The sequence below is a fragment of the Corapipo altera genome, unplaced genomic scaffold (genome assembly GCF_003945725.1).
Source record: "Corapipo altera isolate COAL_440 unplaced genomic scaffold, ASM394572v1 65, whole genome shotgun sequence".
Classification (NCBI taxonomy): domain Eukaryota; kingdom Metazoa; phylum Chordata; class Aves; order Passeriformes; family Pipridae; genus Corapipo; species Corapipo altera.
Window position 1 is genome coordinate 1,410,287 of NW_020884891.1, and position 16,614 is coordinate 1,426,900.

The 16,614-nt window shown below is 37.0% G+C and overlaps 1 protein-coding gene across 1 annotated transcript in view; it reads left to right on the forward strand.

Moving 5' to 3' along the window:
- The first annotated feature begins 4,015 nt into the window (after positions 1-4,015).
- KLHL4 (kelch like family member 4) overlaps positions 4,016-16,614 on the forward strand; it is a 76,087-nt gene continuing 63,488 nt past the window's right edge. The window contains exon 1 of the mRNA XM_027645446.1: positions 4,016-4,102. The gene's annotated coding sequence lies outside the window, so the exon portion shown is untranslated. The remainder of the gene's footprint in view (positions 4,103-16,614) is intronic.

The following is a 16,614-nucleotide window of genomic DNA, read 5'->3' on the forward strand; positions in this document are numbered from 1 at the left end:
ATGTAAAAATGTCCATCCACATTTCTAATTTATGAAGTTTTACACCACTTCCATAGTAAAAGCAGCTAAATTCTTGGCATTTTGGGATTACAGAAACTCCTCCCTAGTAATTTAAATGTATTTCTGGAGTGCACAGTTAAATAGAGGAAAATACAAATTCAGAATGATAGGTTCATAAAAAAATCTTTCTCATTTTTTAAAGCTTATGGTCTGACTGCACTTCAGTGCTGAACATTTCAGATCTGGAATAGTTCTATGATATAGAAAATATGACATAGAAAATACCTCATTTGCTAAAAGCTGAACTCACAGTACATCAGGGTGCTTGGAGACCAAATCAAACACCGTGGTTCCTATAGCACAGGCATAACAAATTTACTTCCAAATGAATTTAAAAATAGCATTTCTCCCTGTACATTATCTTTACTATAAAGCTGTCCCTACTATAAAGCCTTTACACCAGTACACTACTTTCTATCTTTCATCAGCAGGTGGCTTCCTTCCTCCTGTATTAAAAATTCAAGAGCTTAATCCTACAAGACACCAAGGATTTCAACAATTGGCCTTTCTGAATGGATAAAATTTACTTTAACTAGCAAATAAAAATATTAGAATAAATTATTAATACTGGGGGGAAAAAAGGGGTAGAGGAACTATGAAATCTGAGTTTGCTTCTTGGAGAAGTCAGTTGTAATGTCATCACAATAAGGCATCAAAGCCATAAAAAACCAAAATAGAGAATTGTACTGTTCTTTTTTAGTAGTGTCAACCCCTACTGTTGTTAAGGTTTGTGCACTATTACCTGGACTACACTACTACACTACTCTGAATCTGATGGCATAACAGTGTTTGAAAGCTCAGCTGGGGAGATGATCTTTCAATAAATTATTTTCAATAGTATTGCTTGACTTTTTTAAAATTTATTTCAATGGCATTTCTTTTTCCCCAAAGCAACGTCAGCTGCTGCCTTACATAACTTTTATTTAATTTAAAATCAATAAAACAATACTCACATACCCTTGGCATTCAGAAATGACATTTCTCCTTTGTTTTTACAGCACACAAAGCAAACAAAAATCAATACTTTATCTTTCCACACTTGAATAAAAAAAGATAATAAAGCAGCAGGTTCACAGTGCTATATAATATTGATTATAGAGTCTTTCAAGATAAATTACTGAGATTTGAAAACAATTCTTGGTAAGCCAGCACTACAAATTTGAGGGACTATGTGCATCAATATATGAGCTAAAATACATCACACTGGGTGTAATTCTTTGTAAAAGTCTTCAATGAAAAATGTGCTCACAGATAACATTTAAAAGTGAATTTTTCATATTTTTTTTCTGTAGAGGAAAATGATGTAAGTTTCGTAATAAAAGTCATTGATGACACTCCAAAACTTGGGCAATATATGGAGAAATGAGAAATTCAGGAAGAGAAAAAGTTATTCTGTAGGCAATGCTTCTTTTTTAGCAAAAAATAGCTTTTTGAGACAGGCCTTTTTAGTGAATATTACAGTACAGGCAAGATCCACCTTAGTATTAATTATTTTATATGTCATCTTGAAAAGACTAATTTAAAAGATTTTTAAATTTAAAGTTAATTCCATTATGGATGTGGCTCACTTAGCAACTTTATTTTCACAGTAAAACTCTAATGAATCAATAACTGCCATTGAAACGTGCTCATATAAACCTGAATCTTAAATGTTATAAATGAAATGTTATTAAACCATTTGACTCAGAGGATGATGAGCCTAAACAGAAAGTGGTTCCAGCAGGCTGGAAGTGGTGGGATATTGCTGAATATTATTTGGTAAAATAAATGGAAGTGCTATCAAACAGCCTCACTATAATTCATCTCAGTGTGTTCATGGGTCTCCTAAAATACTAAACCACCTACCAATAACAGGGCATAAAATAACAGAACATCTTACCTTCATCTTGCTCCTCAAAGGACATTCTTAGTTTCCAAAAAATAAAAAAGTCCATCTGTAACTCTCAAGAATTATTCTTTCTTGCACTTGCAACTATCTGGTAGGAAATATTTTTATCATTTCAAGGAGACTTGGAGTACCTTGCTAAGGTGTTTTGCAATTTCACTTGAAAACTGAATTTTTCCACTCACACAGGGCAGTGTTGTACTTCACACATCTCACGGTTCAATTCAACTTTTCCTGGATAAATTACTGGATCATGTGATGATGGCAGAACCTGGCCAACCTTTCCAGGGGGTTGTGTGACCTTTCCCAAGGCTCCCCAGTGCACACCAAGAGTGTCCATAGAGGAGTAAGTGGCTGTGCCATGAGTTTTTCCACGTCAGCTCCCTACACAGTAACTACCCTAGACACATATGTCATCCTGATATTCTGAACTGCCATGGAATGTGCAAATGCTCCTCTGACAGAAAGCTTCATGTTCTACCAAGATTTTAACATTTCTTCAAGGTTTCCTCTCAACACTGAATGTGGGTTCAATCCAGAGAAGGATCCCTCAAGTCCAAATCTGAGAGCTTACTGACCTTTTCCTTGCAAACGTAAAGACTATACCAAAGAAATATCCCAAAAATATACCCTCCAAAGATGAGAGTTTAATAAAAGTCTCTTCTGCTTTGAGACTTGAATGTAAGTCAATATTGACATCAAATGAGGAAAAGCAGAATCAAAATTTTCAGATTTCTGGAAAATAAAAATGTGAATAAAAATCAACAGAGTTTAGACATCTATATCTCCATTTCAAAACTCAATAACTGATGGAATTGATGGCTCCTCACTTTAAAAATAAAGATTTAACTTCTCTTCACACTTTAAGGAAATAAAAAATGAAGGAGGCAGCCTACATAGCCAGCCATGCTGATTTCCACCAATTTTCTGTTGCAAAATTCAGTTTACATATGAAGCGTTAGAATAAAAATTTTTAGAAAGATTCCTCATCTCACTAGGCTTTTGGGTGCAATTGTAGGAATAAATAAACAAACTACAAGCTCCAGTAAGATTTTCTAGTCCAGTTTTGTGTCTGATAATTTTAAACTAAGGTATCTGGCACCCTGAAGTTGACCAGTGCTGCTTTACTTTTTTGATTTATGCTTTGCAGAAAGTAGGGATGAAATTCAAGTCTGTATTTACCTTTCTCACCTGACTATGTTAATCTAGAAGACATTTTAAGCAAACAGATATAAAAAGTCAGAGGTACACACAGTTTTCTATCACATTTCTAATGCAATCACCTCAGCTCCTGAGAAAAAGCCACACTTATTTACAGAGCAGACCAACACTACAGCCCTCACACAGGAAGCAAGGGAAAAGTAGTGTCATATTCTCATGGAGAAATTTAGTCACAGTGATGATGTTAAAACCTCTACAGCCCAGTATTCCAAAGATCAAAACTAGCTGGATAAATTTTTACATCAGTGTGTCCTCGTGGAACATGCTTCCAACCAAACCGGAAACATGCAATTAAAAATAAGTGGAAGTTTCCTTCTGGCATCATCTTTTTTCAGCATTTTCCAATGAAAGTATCTCCATTGTTAGTTCCCAAATTGCCACTGTTTTTTCATTCAATATTATAGGATTATTTAAAAGTGTAAATTAAAATGACATTAAAGTTAAAATTAGTTAGGCCCAAGGAATAGTAAGGTAAAAATTTCCAGAGTGATATTTGAAATAAATATATTTAAAAATTGGAGAATTCCTTGCAATCCCAAGTACCCCACAGTGGTAGTGGCAGGCACCACACAATCTTGAGGCCATGTGTTGTTCAGCAAGGAGAAAGCAGAGGCCTCAGGAAATGGTCCTTGGCAAAGGCCTTGTTTAATGTAGATGCTGAAGGAAGTTCAACGGAAAACATTTATCAGAAATTTCCGTCCAGAGAGGAGATGTGCTTGTTTAGGGAAAAATTCAAATATTACTCAGCACACCAAGGGCAAAGGAAATAGGAAATGGGCTAGAGAGTTCTCTGAAATAATCTGTCACTGAAATGTGAGAAAACAGACTCGTGTGTTGGCTTTTCTTTTATTTTAAAGCCTTCCACAAGTCAAGATCTGTTTGCAGCATTGTGCCATTATCTGAAAGCTGGCTACTTCCAATCCAAACTTCTTAAAGGTAGGATAAAAAGCTTAATTTTGTTCTTATCTCGACCTATCATTGGCATGTTTATTATTTGAGCCTTTGGAATAACTCATAGGAAAACCATGAGCTTATCACGGAAACAATACATCTCAGAAATGTTGTAGCAGTTGACTTTAGGGCTTTTTACAGTCTGTAGAAAAATACCAGTGATTCAGCCAAAATTTTGGAGGATTCTCAGAAGGGCAGAGTCCACCTCTGTGGAGGGTGTCACCTCTGAGCTTGCCAAGGTTTGGACAAGGGGTGGAGCAGAGCTTTTGGGAGCAACGAGGAAACCTACTGCTCATATGCAACACTGAACTTGTATGGGGGAATAAAAAGAGATTGTGCTCTGAACATCTCATTTTTAACCTTGAAATACTTGGCTATACAGGTGCTTAATCACAAGAATACCTTCATTACATGTCATAAAGCTGCTTATATTAGTGAAAAATAGATGCTTATTGACTAACTACTGATATTTTTATCATAATAATATATGTCAAATGAATAGAACAGTAAGTCCTTATACAGGGGAATACACTAACAATCCTTCCTTCAGCCATATCTTATATCCTTCATAACAAAAAGCTTTCTCAAAGTTAAAAATGAAAGTTAGAAATCATAACTGCTGCAATTAGTGCTGCATTATCCTTTGCACTCTGGCACCTTTGAGTTCTTATTCAATCAAATATTACTGAAACTGAAGTAATGCCCTCGGTTTGAGATGTGCTTTCCAGGCTTGTCTGAAAACACAGTAGGAAAGAGAGAGAAGTTCATTATATGGACTATTCACACTGTTTAATTCCAGATACCAGTATTATGAAACAATACTCTCTAGATGCTTCAACAGAAAAGAAAGGCTCCTCCAGAGGGTTATTTGGGACAACCAAATTAGAGCCATAGTTCTGATTGCACTCAGAGGGCTCCTGGTACCAAAGTGACTGTGTCCTACGAGTGCTGGTGAAGAGAGTATATAAAAAAATTTCAAGCCAGGAAGAAGCAATACACAAGGAAAATAATCAGCATGATTGCAATCTTGCTCTCAGTTGGGTGCTTGTCTTTGTCTACCTACTCTCCTGTCTCCATTGTTCTCTCTCCATATCTTTCCCCTCACGTTACTTTCTGGTTTAAACTACAGCACCATGTGTTCCTCACCATTTCCTTAATTTACAATGTAGATAAATAAATGACTTCACCAAGAGGATTCATCTAGATAGTGTACTCACATGCCTAAATGCTTACAACATTTCTGAAGTAGGCTTTAATTTATTGTAAGTGAGCAGAGGAAATGGATCTTTACAAAGCATCTCCTCAGTGAGGAAAAAACAGTTTAAAAGTATCTCATTCAAAAAGCTTGATAACAACAAGAGTGGTAAAGTGACCACAGCTGATGCAGATAAATCTGATAGTAAAACAGTGAGAATGCAACAGAATTGCAGAGCAGGACACCAGTACAGAAGAAATTTCAACTGGGTTTGGTTGAAAGAGAAAAGTCATTACACGAATTTGCTGGGAGAGGTGACCACGTCAGAAAGCACTAAAGATGTTCTCAGTAGGTTTGGTCTTATTTCTGTATTTCATTGTGCTCCACTTTGCAACACTGGGAGGAGCTCCCTGAGCTGGATCCCTGGGCATGCACTGATCCTATTTGGATACTCTGCAGAGGGCTTGGCATCCTGGCTCCAGGACACACATCCTGGAGGTACCTCAAAAGCAGAATTGAGAGCCCTGAACCTGCCCACTGTACACACAGGGGACTGACTGAACTACCATAGTTCCAGCTTATTTTCCAACAGCTCCTTTGAAAGGAAACCTGAGTGCACAGTGGAGCAGGACACCTCACAGTTTCCTGCCATAGGGAAGCAGGATGCATGGAGAGCAGCGTGGTGAGAGACAGCCCCAGGGGCTGCTCCAAAGCCTCTGATTCAGCCTCTGGTGCCAACATGTATCACAGCTCTACTGTGAATAAAAAGGATGAATGAAAAGGATGCTGAAGTAATTGTTGTACTGTCCTTTTCATTTTTATTAGATAAGTCAAATGGCTTGGCAGGGAGGAAGGAGTTAAAACAGAGAGAAGCTTTATACATGTAGAGAACAATCCAGTTACTTCCGACTTCCATGACTTTTATATATAATTAGATAGTTCTATCCTTTTTTTAAGCACTGGGTATCCTACAGCTATGTAGGTAGTGATGACAGCTGACTAAACATGTGAAGTGAGAGATCAGATTCAGATGATTTCTTTAGGAGGGTTGATTTCAAAAACCCCCACCACCTTGCTGGTAGCATAAATAAAAAGCACTAATCTTACCTAATTCCCTTATGTAGTAGAGTTGACCTCCTTTGGATCAGATTTGGAGGATAAGTTTGGGAATATCACAGTGATGAGGAAGTTTTTAATCCTCCTCTTCCTGTAAATATTTCATGAATATCCAGAAGGTTGGGGTTCGATTGTAAGAACCATCAGTCTGGGTATTTTATTTGTTTTTAAACACTTCATGATTTCTACTTATCATTATTGGTAGATATATTGTACCACCTACTGAAAAATAGCCAATATATTTATTGCATTTCAGTCCTAGAATTAAGAAATGTAACTGTTTTTGTTAAAATCTGACCAATTTCAGACTGCAACAGGAACATATTACCTTTACTCACACTTAGAGTTTACTGTCAAAAAACTACCAAACAAAAAATACTCCTCAGAAAATACTCAGCACAGAGCAAGATAATGCATCATTTTAAGTATGATTTTTGCAAACACCATGTCTGCTAAGTATTCTGTACTCACAGAATATGCTCTGAGGCAGGGAAACAGGAACTAAGTGTCTAACTCCTGGGGAATTGTCCAGTTTCCATTTGGAAATTGCTTGTTAACACAGTTATAGCCGTGCAGAATAAGGTTGCTTAACACTCTGCCTCTTCAGCTGAGACATAATTGATTTAAAGCTGTATGGGGTCAAGTATAGTCTCTGTAAATATGGAAGATAAAAATAGGCAGTGAGGCCACAATATGTGAAACAACTGAATCCACAGATGTTCATTTCAGAGAACTAAACCCAACTTACTCCTGGGGTACAGAAAAGGTGACTTCTCTCTATATGACACACACATATATGATATATAGCTATTATAAACTTATATATTATTATAGAAATTTAGCAGTTTGGCCACAAAACATATCAGGATAAATTAATCCTTATGGTTACTATGTGTTCAACAGCTATATTCAAAAGGGTGATGCAACAGGTTTTCAAAGGCAGGATTTAATTATTTGATTACAATATCAAGAAATAAAATGGCATAGTCTGAAGTGTGCAACATTTGAACATTTTGCTCAGAAAAAGAATAGGACTGTCTACTTCTCTTTTTTTTTAAGAAAATATGAAGTCCTTACATAAAATCTTGTTTACTACATGCTGGATAATTAGCTTGTCAAATAATAACACAGTGTCAGTTCTGTTCCATTAGCTAGCTGAAGATACTATAAATTACATGGAAAATGTCCAAGGAATAATAATATCAAGAAACACCACCCCTTGGAGGAGTTTTGGTGTTTTTTTTTCCTCTCTCTCTCTGCTGCATATCCTGCGTAGAGAATTTTTAGACAGAAAGGCCCCCAAATTTAGCCCACAGACTGGAGTGTAAACACCCAGGAGGGGAAATCAGCTCCATCAAAGTCTGTATGTCATATCATATTTACAACCAGATCCAAGTGGATGATGACTGGTATAACATGATCTAGATGAGGCTCAGTGAACAAGGTCAATGGGATGGAAGAACTGGCACCTCTCTCCCTTCTCTCTTCCCAAAGCACATGGACACACATCTGGCAGAGCAGCAGAGTCTGGCTGGTGCTGTCATTTTTCCCTGTATGCAAATGCAACATAGCACCTTCTCTGAGTGCACACCACAAATAACTGTGCTATAAATAACCTGCAAATATATGCAGCAAATAAAAAGTCAGCATCTTAAGGCAGCTGTCTGCTTAGTGTTGGTGAAACTCTAGGAATTCTTATGCTCTGAACTGAGCAGTGGGCTGATTTTACTCTGTAACTTAATTTAAAGTTGGCTGGATCAATACAAATAAAAAAAGTAAATAAAGCATGATTAAAGATTGCAGAATCTTTAAGGCTCTTTTCAAACTTTACTGTTAAACAATAACAATATTCATAAATGAGTGGATTCGAAAGTCACTGAAAAAATGATAAACCCTTTAACTGCAGCAATTCTGCAGGTTCTGTCTCTTGGGGCAAACTTGGATTGTCACAGTCTATTCCATGGATCTTTGCAATTACATGTATAACAGTTTGGAATTACAGAATAATTCAGTCTGGGAATGTCCTCTGGAGGTCTTAGTCCATCAAGGTTTGTATGTCTGATCCAGGCACATACCTGCAGAATCTGGTTTATCAACAGTGGGGAAAACAGCTAGACAATATCACAATTTGAATGTAGGCTGACAAGACTGGCAATTTTCTACCAGAGGGAAATGTTCTTCCTGTTCTTTGAACTAGCACAGGTCATGCATTTGGGAGAGGAAACAGTTTGTGACTCACAGGCAACCTGGCACATGAGGATTTGGTGTGGATTTACTGTCTGAAACGGTTTGGTACAAAGGACCACCAACACCTCCCAACCCCAGCAAAATCCAAAGACAAAACTCAACTGCAATGTAGATAATAGTTCAACTTTCAGTTTGAGGGATTTAAGCATCTTAACTTTATAAAAATGTCCTTTTTAAAAAACTCAGATACTAAAAACTGTAATTATAATCCAATTCTCTCTTTCGGTTCCAGCTTTTGCTTTTTTTCCCTGTGCCTACTGTTCACGCTGTCAACACTTCTCTGGTTCATTTTGGTGTCTGAGAACCCTTAGAATTACAAAATAAATGTACTGTATTAAAAAGCCTGAGACATGAAAACTTGTATAACAGCTTGTATTACACTCCATCAAAATGGAAAAGAACATGTGACACCGTTATCAGCTTGTGAGAGCTGATATCACACACAGTGAGTCTCTAGAGATACCAGGAGTGTATTGAAGCTACTCGTGTAATCCAGCAAGCAAACTCTATGCTGTAGGTCATAAAGCAGGGAGCAGTGATAGGCAGAGATAATGGTGTAGAGCAGACAAGATAACCCATAGCAGATAAATAATCTGGGATGGCTATAAGAACTTTTGCCCCTTTGAGGATGTACCCTGCAAGTAATTTGAAATACATTTAGATCCTGTCTTACTTTCCATTATTGCTTTGGAAGGCATAATGTATCTTAGAATATTAGAAATTTTTCCCTATGCCACTTTTGAATGTTGACTTAATTCACCTGTCAGTAAGTCATCAAAGTGCTTTTTCATTTTATCTACATGACTGTTCAGTGGGACTTGGGCTAAACACACTTGAATGCTTTGTGGGGTAAAAGTCAAAATGATACACCTATTTATTTCTTTTTCCCTAACTAGTTAAACTATTTCCTTTTTCTCAGCATTTCACTAGCTGTTCTTCATTCAGACTTTACAAAAATTCCTTCCATTCCACTGGCTGAGGACCTTTTCATCCCAAATCCCTGAGTGCATCCCTTCCCTCAACGCACCTGGCTGTCGCACCTTTCAATTTGCTGCCTTTCTCTGTTTACCTACCCCACTCTCTTTATCAGTCCTGCAAAATCTTTCCTCCTTTCCAGCTGCTCCTCAGTGAGAACAAGCAGCTTGCAGAGGAGTAGAAAGCCAGGACAGAAAGCCCACGTTTTCTGCTCACTTCACAGTTTTACAAACTCCTGGCCACAGTAAAGCCTTTGATGTGAGTGAAGGGAATGGAGATGATGAGAGTGGTTTGCAATGTGACAGTAAGGTTGAGCAGAGGGAGAAATACAGAAGCAGGAAATCTTACATAACCCTAGAAAGTGTCTGGAGGCTTTTTTTGAAACATGGTTTGAGTAGTTTTTCAGAAATTCTGTTCTTCTTTGCTGACAGCAATATTTGTACCATTTGGAGCACAGCATTTATTATTCATCTTTTACTCAGTTATTCTGAGTTAGTTATTATCATTAGGAGTTATTCTAAGTTATTCATATGTGGTTGTTTATACATCTTCTATGGATTAGAGTCTTTCACTAAATGTTAATTAAGAATTTGAATATATCACTTAGTTTCCTAAGCAGATATCCAGTACAAAACCTCTATTAAAGAAAGAAAAAGCTTTTTAAGAATAGCAGATCAAAGCCGCCTGAAAAAAGGATGGTGTCTTGTAAGAGAACTAGGATTGCTTTCCAAAGGCCAGTCTTAATCCTTTCATATAATATTCATACATAGAAGTAAACTCAGGTCATGCTTCAAAGAAGTTATTTCAGCAATTAAGTTATGAAGTCTAACATGAGTATTTGTCTAAAAATAGTAAATACGTGACCGCAAAAGGCTTAAAACTGAATTCCTTTAAATCCTAATGCATTTTGGAGTATTATTTGAGATGGTCAGAAAAAAGGGCCATAAAAATTAATTTGGTATTACTGATGTAATTTGATGACAGGTATTTTTAAATATACCAACTTGAAATAATTAATTTTTGAACATGCTTTTAATGTACTGGAAAAGCTGTATGCAAAGCGAGATCTCTTACTATGCACAGGGCAAGAGCTCACTTATTTGGTCACAAAGACTTATGCAAAGGGACAGAACTGGGACTGGGCAGAACTGGTAGAATTGGAAAACATAGGAAATGAAACCACTATCTCTCTCCATTTCCATTCCTAGTAACAAAAACTCTCCTCCTAGAAGTGAGATCAAATACATAAGTCATGTCATAATGTAACCGACTAAAGTCACTAAATGCTTTAACAGCAAGTTAGGAACAATTGTCCTTGGCTCTTGGATACTTATTCTCATCTCAGAATTGTTTTGTTAAGCCATTAGCTCTATGCGTTCAAAGTCAGATAAAAATTACAGCAATTAAAGAATAATGAAAGTATAGCTCTTTCCTTATTCACCAAAAGACAGAAGTAGAAGGAGTCTATTTTATATGAAATTTACTCTGTTCTTAAAATTTAATGTTTAGAAGCATCTTCATAAAGAAGATTTAAGTCTCGTGTTGCTTAAATAGATACTGAAAATTATTTTCCTGGTATCTCTTGCTGAATTGCTGAAAGAGAATTAGCTTCCAAGGGGAATCAAACAGTTGGAGGCCTTATTTTAAAATCCAAGAAATAAGAAGTCAGTCATTTAAGGAACCATTTTCTCTCCATGTAAACATCTCAGTGATACTACTTTCAAATCTATTTTGTTTGAAGAAGTATTTCCTAGATAAGAAATAATTACACATCTTTCATCTGTTTGGTTCATCTGCTCCCACAGTTAATTTCTCCTTCAGCATTTTAATTGACTGCCAGTGCTGTTCCTGCTGTGGGGAAGCGTTATGTCACAATAGATTTATAAATGTTATAACTATATTTTAAGAGGGGCCAATAGGTTTGTCGGTATTATTAAGTTGTAAAAGGCAAAAAATTAGTTTATATTCAAAGAGATCTGTTCATTCCAGAAAGCTCATTGTTGAGAACCAATCTCTTTTAATGTCTTTGTGACACACAGCGCAGGCCCGGGAAAGCCACAGTTAGGAAACCATTACTGTGTGTCCCAAGGTTCCCCTCATCCCGCTCCTGCCCTGCTCAGAGAGTTCATTACCATCCCCTAGAATTAATGTGCTCTGTTCTGCTGAGCTCACAGCACAATGTGCTGCACACAAAGCTCTGTGAGCAGCTCGTGGCTGAGCTCATAAATCCAGCCTTTCAACTGCTCTGCTGTTCGCGGTGCAAACACAACCCCACTGTGCCCTCACCCTTGCTTTGGCAAAGAGTCTAAAGCACCGATGCCACAATAACTTAACCTTGTCCTGCACCTTGGAGATCCTTTTCCCTAAAATCTCCTCCTACCTGTCTCTAAGCTGACAGGGTTTCTGTGCCTCCTCCAACCTGGCCTGTTTTTGGAGCCAAGGCCGTGCTTCGGTGGCCCTTTGAGGTGTTCCTTACACTTTCCCTCGAAGGCTCCACGACAGCTTCCTGACAGCTCATTTGGAACAATTTTCTGCTTCCTCCAATTTTGTCTCAACAGCTGTGTAGATTTATTTCTGAACTGATTGTATTGCTGTATACAGATGCTTCAAACAAGAACGTTTCATTAGATAGATTTGCTTTCTGCCAAATCTTACACAACAAACATCATCACTGTGTTGAAAGTTCAAACCTGGCAACAATTCCTCTACAATGTATCGTGCACTACACACCTTTGAACGTGGATTGATTAACCTAAACCATGTGAAACTAGACTGCTATTTCCTTCTTGTCAGAGATACATAATTTTTGGAATATAATGTAATAACTTGGGGAAAAATAGTTTTTAAAATGCAATATTTATCTATTTTACTTACTATCTATTTAATTGCTTCTAGAAACTTAGACAAGCTTTTGTATTTTTCCAAAGGCATGAATACAAACAGCTAGATTATATTTTTTTTGTTTTAAAAAATTCTTCTAGTTTATCTCACAGTGTTTCCTGTGTAGACAGCCACATAATCCTCAAGAAACTGTGTTTAAAAACCAAGGTACAGTTATTAAGATGAAGCATCTGCAGGTTATTGTTTTGAAACGCACAGTAGAGCTAAATCTGTTTGTATCTGTCACTGGAGTGAAGCCAAGAGAACAGTTTGCCTCCTTGTTGCAAATACTAACAAATAAGTGCAGAGATCTAATTGTTCTTTATAATTTTATCTCTGTTTTATCCATATGAATATGAAATGTCCACCTCTGGTCTTCTGCTTAGGGACTTCTGGGGAATGACACACTTTCCTCCTTAAAGACTTAGGACTTTGTGAAATATTTCAGTATTACAAATACTGCAGAAGGATCCTTATGAGAACCAGATGAAAATCCAGGACTGTTCAGTCATTACATCCCCATTCCCTTTTGTTCCCTATTTCATGGACCTCCCACACCAGGAGGTGGCCAGTGCTGCCAGTGGAGATCCAGGAGCCTACAGTTCAAGAGATCCTTAAATAGAAAGGCCTTTGTTGCCACATAAAGAGCAAAGGAAAGATAGTTTCAGGAGTTGTAGGATTTCCTATAAAGTAACCTGTTTGAGGACAAAGAAGCTGACATTTTCTTCTGGTTTCTACCTTGAAGTCATTTAGGAATATTTTGGTCTGGGCAGAGGCCTGGCAATGGACCCAGCAAAACTTACCCTCACCATGATGAATTTGATGGACTAAAAAAATGCCAGCCTGTAAGCCCACAAGATAAATGCTCACAGAAAGATGGAATAAAAACTGTTTCTCAGAGAACAAAAGAACTGTTCTTCAGACCATATTTTTACCACCTCTCCATTTTGGTCTGAAAAAGCAAAAGTTCTCTTTTTGTGAAGAAAATGTGAATGGAAAAGTGCATGACAAGCCCAACAATGAGTTCTGTGAGCACAGGACTGCTGAAAGCAAGAATGAGAATTGATTTTGATTGGAAATTCTAAGTATTTATTGAATGAGGTCCACACAAAAATTTTCCATTTGAAAATACAAGTCTTGCAGGCCACAAAACTTATTCCCTTCTAAAGAACCAGTTAATAGTGACAGTACCCAGGATTATCATCCTGAAATCAGTTGAAATTGGATCTCTGTACACCATAGAACAAATTAATGGTTTGCAACAGCAAAGTTACTTCTAAATCCCTTTCCTAATTTACATAAAGAAATTAATATTCTGAGAGAATGTTCTCTGGTATATTGGTGGGAATATAATTAACGAAATCAATTCGGTGTTTACATCAATATTTGTTTTGATAAACAACTGAAGACTATTTCTTGAAATAAATTGGTATTTGTTTTTTTATGGATGGCATGAGTTGGCCTAAAAGCTTGATTATCATTCAGGATTTTAATTACAGCCATAGCAACAAATGCTTGCAAATTCATTCAAGCTGTCAAGTTTTTTAGTCTTCCCTGAAGTCACTCTTCCCTCATTATAGGGAATATATTTTTAAAAGTATTTATTCATTAAACAGCAATTCAGCCTATAGTGGAGGACATTCATCAAGAAGATCAATAAGATCTCAACCCTAAGGGGTTTGACCAAGGCCAACTAGCAGATCAACTACAGATGATGCTCAGAACCTAAACTGAAAACTAAATTTAACTTAAAAAAAAAAAACCTCTCAGAGTGAAAATACTGCCTTTAAAGTCCCATCTACTTTTAGCTCCATGGGGGACCAATGGCTTTCTACTCCTGAAAAACAACCAAAGGGTCTAATTTTCTTAGGCAAACCCACAGAACATGTCACAGCGATGGACTGTTTTCAGGTCTTTTAAATGTCTTTCTTTTTTTGGCATTCATGATGATAATAATTTTCATTACTGTTTGTTCTGTATTAAAAACTGCTGAAGTTCAATAATCTCTGCTAAAATACATTAATAATTAATTTTCCACCAGTTGATAGATTTTAGCTGGGCTTACAGCATTAATCTTTGAACTCAGCTGAAAGGCATAAAAAAATAGCAGGAATTCTTGTATTAGTACCCCAAGCTATTCTGTTTGCCATCCTTCTATTTCATTTGGTTTTGTTGGCTGGAACAATGTCAGTGTAACTGGGAAATTATTTATTAAGGCTATTTCTGAAGTCAAGGAGGGAAGGGTTTAAAAAAAATAAAGAAACCTCTGATATTTCCTTTGCTATGTTGTGTGGGTTTTTTTAACTTATATTTCTTGCTTTAGGATGTATTATTGAGGCTGTGCATAGATCTTTATGCTCAATCTAATTACTTTTTCTGTCAGAGTGTACATTTACAAAATGTAAATGGTTTACACCCAGGGATCTGGGAACTACAAGGTCCATTTTTTTTAAACAAGAATTCAACACATGTTTGGGTTTTTTTTTTTTGGTTATTAAATGAATAGCTCTGCAAAGAGAAATCTACTGCGAGTTCCTCTTTTCACTCCATAAATTCAGTCTGAAATGAGATAGAAACATAAGACTTGCTCATTTACTTGTATTCTTACACTCTTTTTCATTTGTCTTACACTGCTTTAGAGTTCTTCTATTCAAGTCTACCTTCAGAGCAAGGACTGCCAGTGGGAGAACATGAAGGTGGTCACTGGGGGGAGACCAAAGGTTTCTTCCCACACTGACCAAAGGTTGCAAAGCTTGGGAAAGCAGAGCAAGCACACAGTTGAACATCCCCAGAACTACTTCTAAATTTAATCTTTTTTTGGTGGGGGCTACTTTTTAAGTTTTTATGAGACTGTAATCCTAACCCATGATCGTGCTCCTGAGCAGTTACACACAACTCAGAGCCCATCGTTCCATCACTGCATAATTTGACATTACTCTATATTGAATCTCACAGGCCATTTTATTGCCCAGTTACTGGGCTTTGCTAATTTTCTGCTCAAATCTCCACTGCCAGGCCCTGATTCTGTTATCCTGCTGCTCAGTATCATCAGGAAATGTTACCAATTTATAATTCAATCCTTTAACCGATTGTTAGGAATATGCTGGACACAAAGTTCTGAGCACACAGCCTCATGTAACTCTACTAATGATTTCCCTCAAGGTTAAAGATGACCTTGCACTCCTACCTCTGGTTTCTCACTTTAGCCAGTTATTTATCCATTTATGTGCCTTTCTTCTCATCATGTGTCACAAGAGGATATGCAGACCAGGAAACATCCAGATGAGGCACGTGGGAACAAACAGCAGGAGCTGAAAACACAGGGATTCAATAATTATTGGTGCTTGTGTGCATGCTTAATGTAAGGATAAAATGAGTAATCAATCAGAAACTGTGCTGCATGACAGATCAGAGCAGACAAGAAAACATGGGAAATGAGGCTCCTCTGGTTAGAGACGGAAGACTTTCAATGCTGTTCGTCAGTCACATTATAATTTTTCTCACCTCAGATGCAACATCAGATTAACGTATTTCTAAAGCAAATCTAATCTTGAATTGGGTCCTGCTGCTTTGTAAAGCCTACCTAGGCCTTTCCTTGAAAAATATTCTGGAAAAAACCTGCCACATTTGAGTGTTTGCCACATTTGTTTTGATGATACCTAATTCTGGCATCCAGATACCTGTCAAAACTACAAAAAGGGAGTTGTTTTCAGTGTTATGATGCCCCATATAGGACAAAAGGCTGTATTAGCTCAGTACCAAGTGATTTTGAGAGCCTCTTAGAACAGCAAAACAGCCAAATCCAACTAGAATTGTTTTTTTTTGTGGGCTCTTCTAGAAAGCTGAGTTGCTCCACTTCCTAACCACAGGGTTAACGTTCATTATTTCTCTTCCAGCTTTGCCCCTTATTCTCTACTGCCATTTCCATAAGTAGCCAACAGCAAGCTTTTTTTCCTTTATTAGATGTCTGTCCTAAAAATCAATATTGATTTCTATTGAGAAGTTTGTTTTGAAGAAGTCAATACCATTTGCATTTTTACTCTAAATTTGTATTTACAAATGTCAAAACTTCTACAAGGAATCC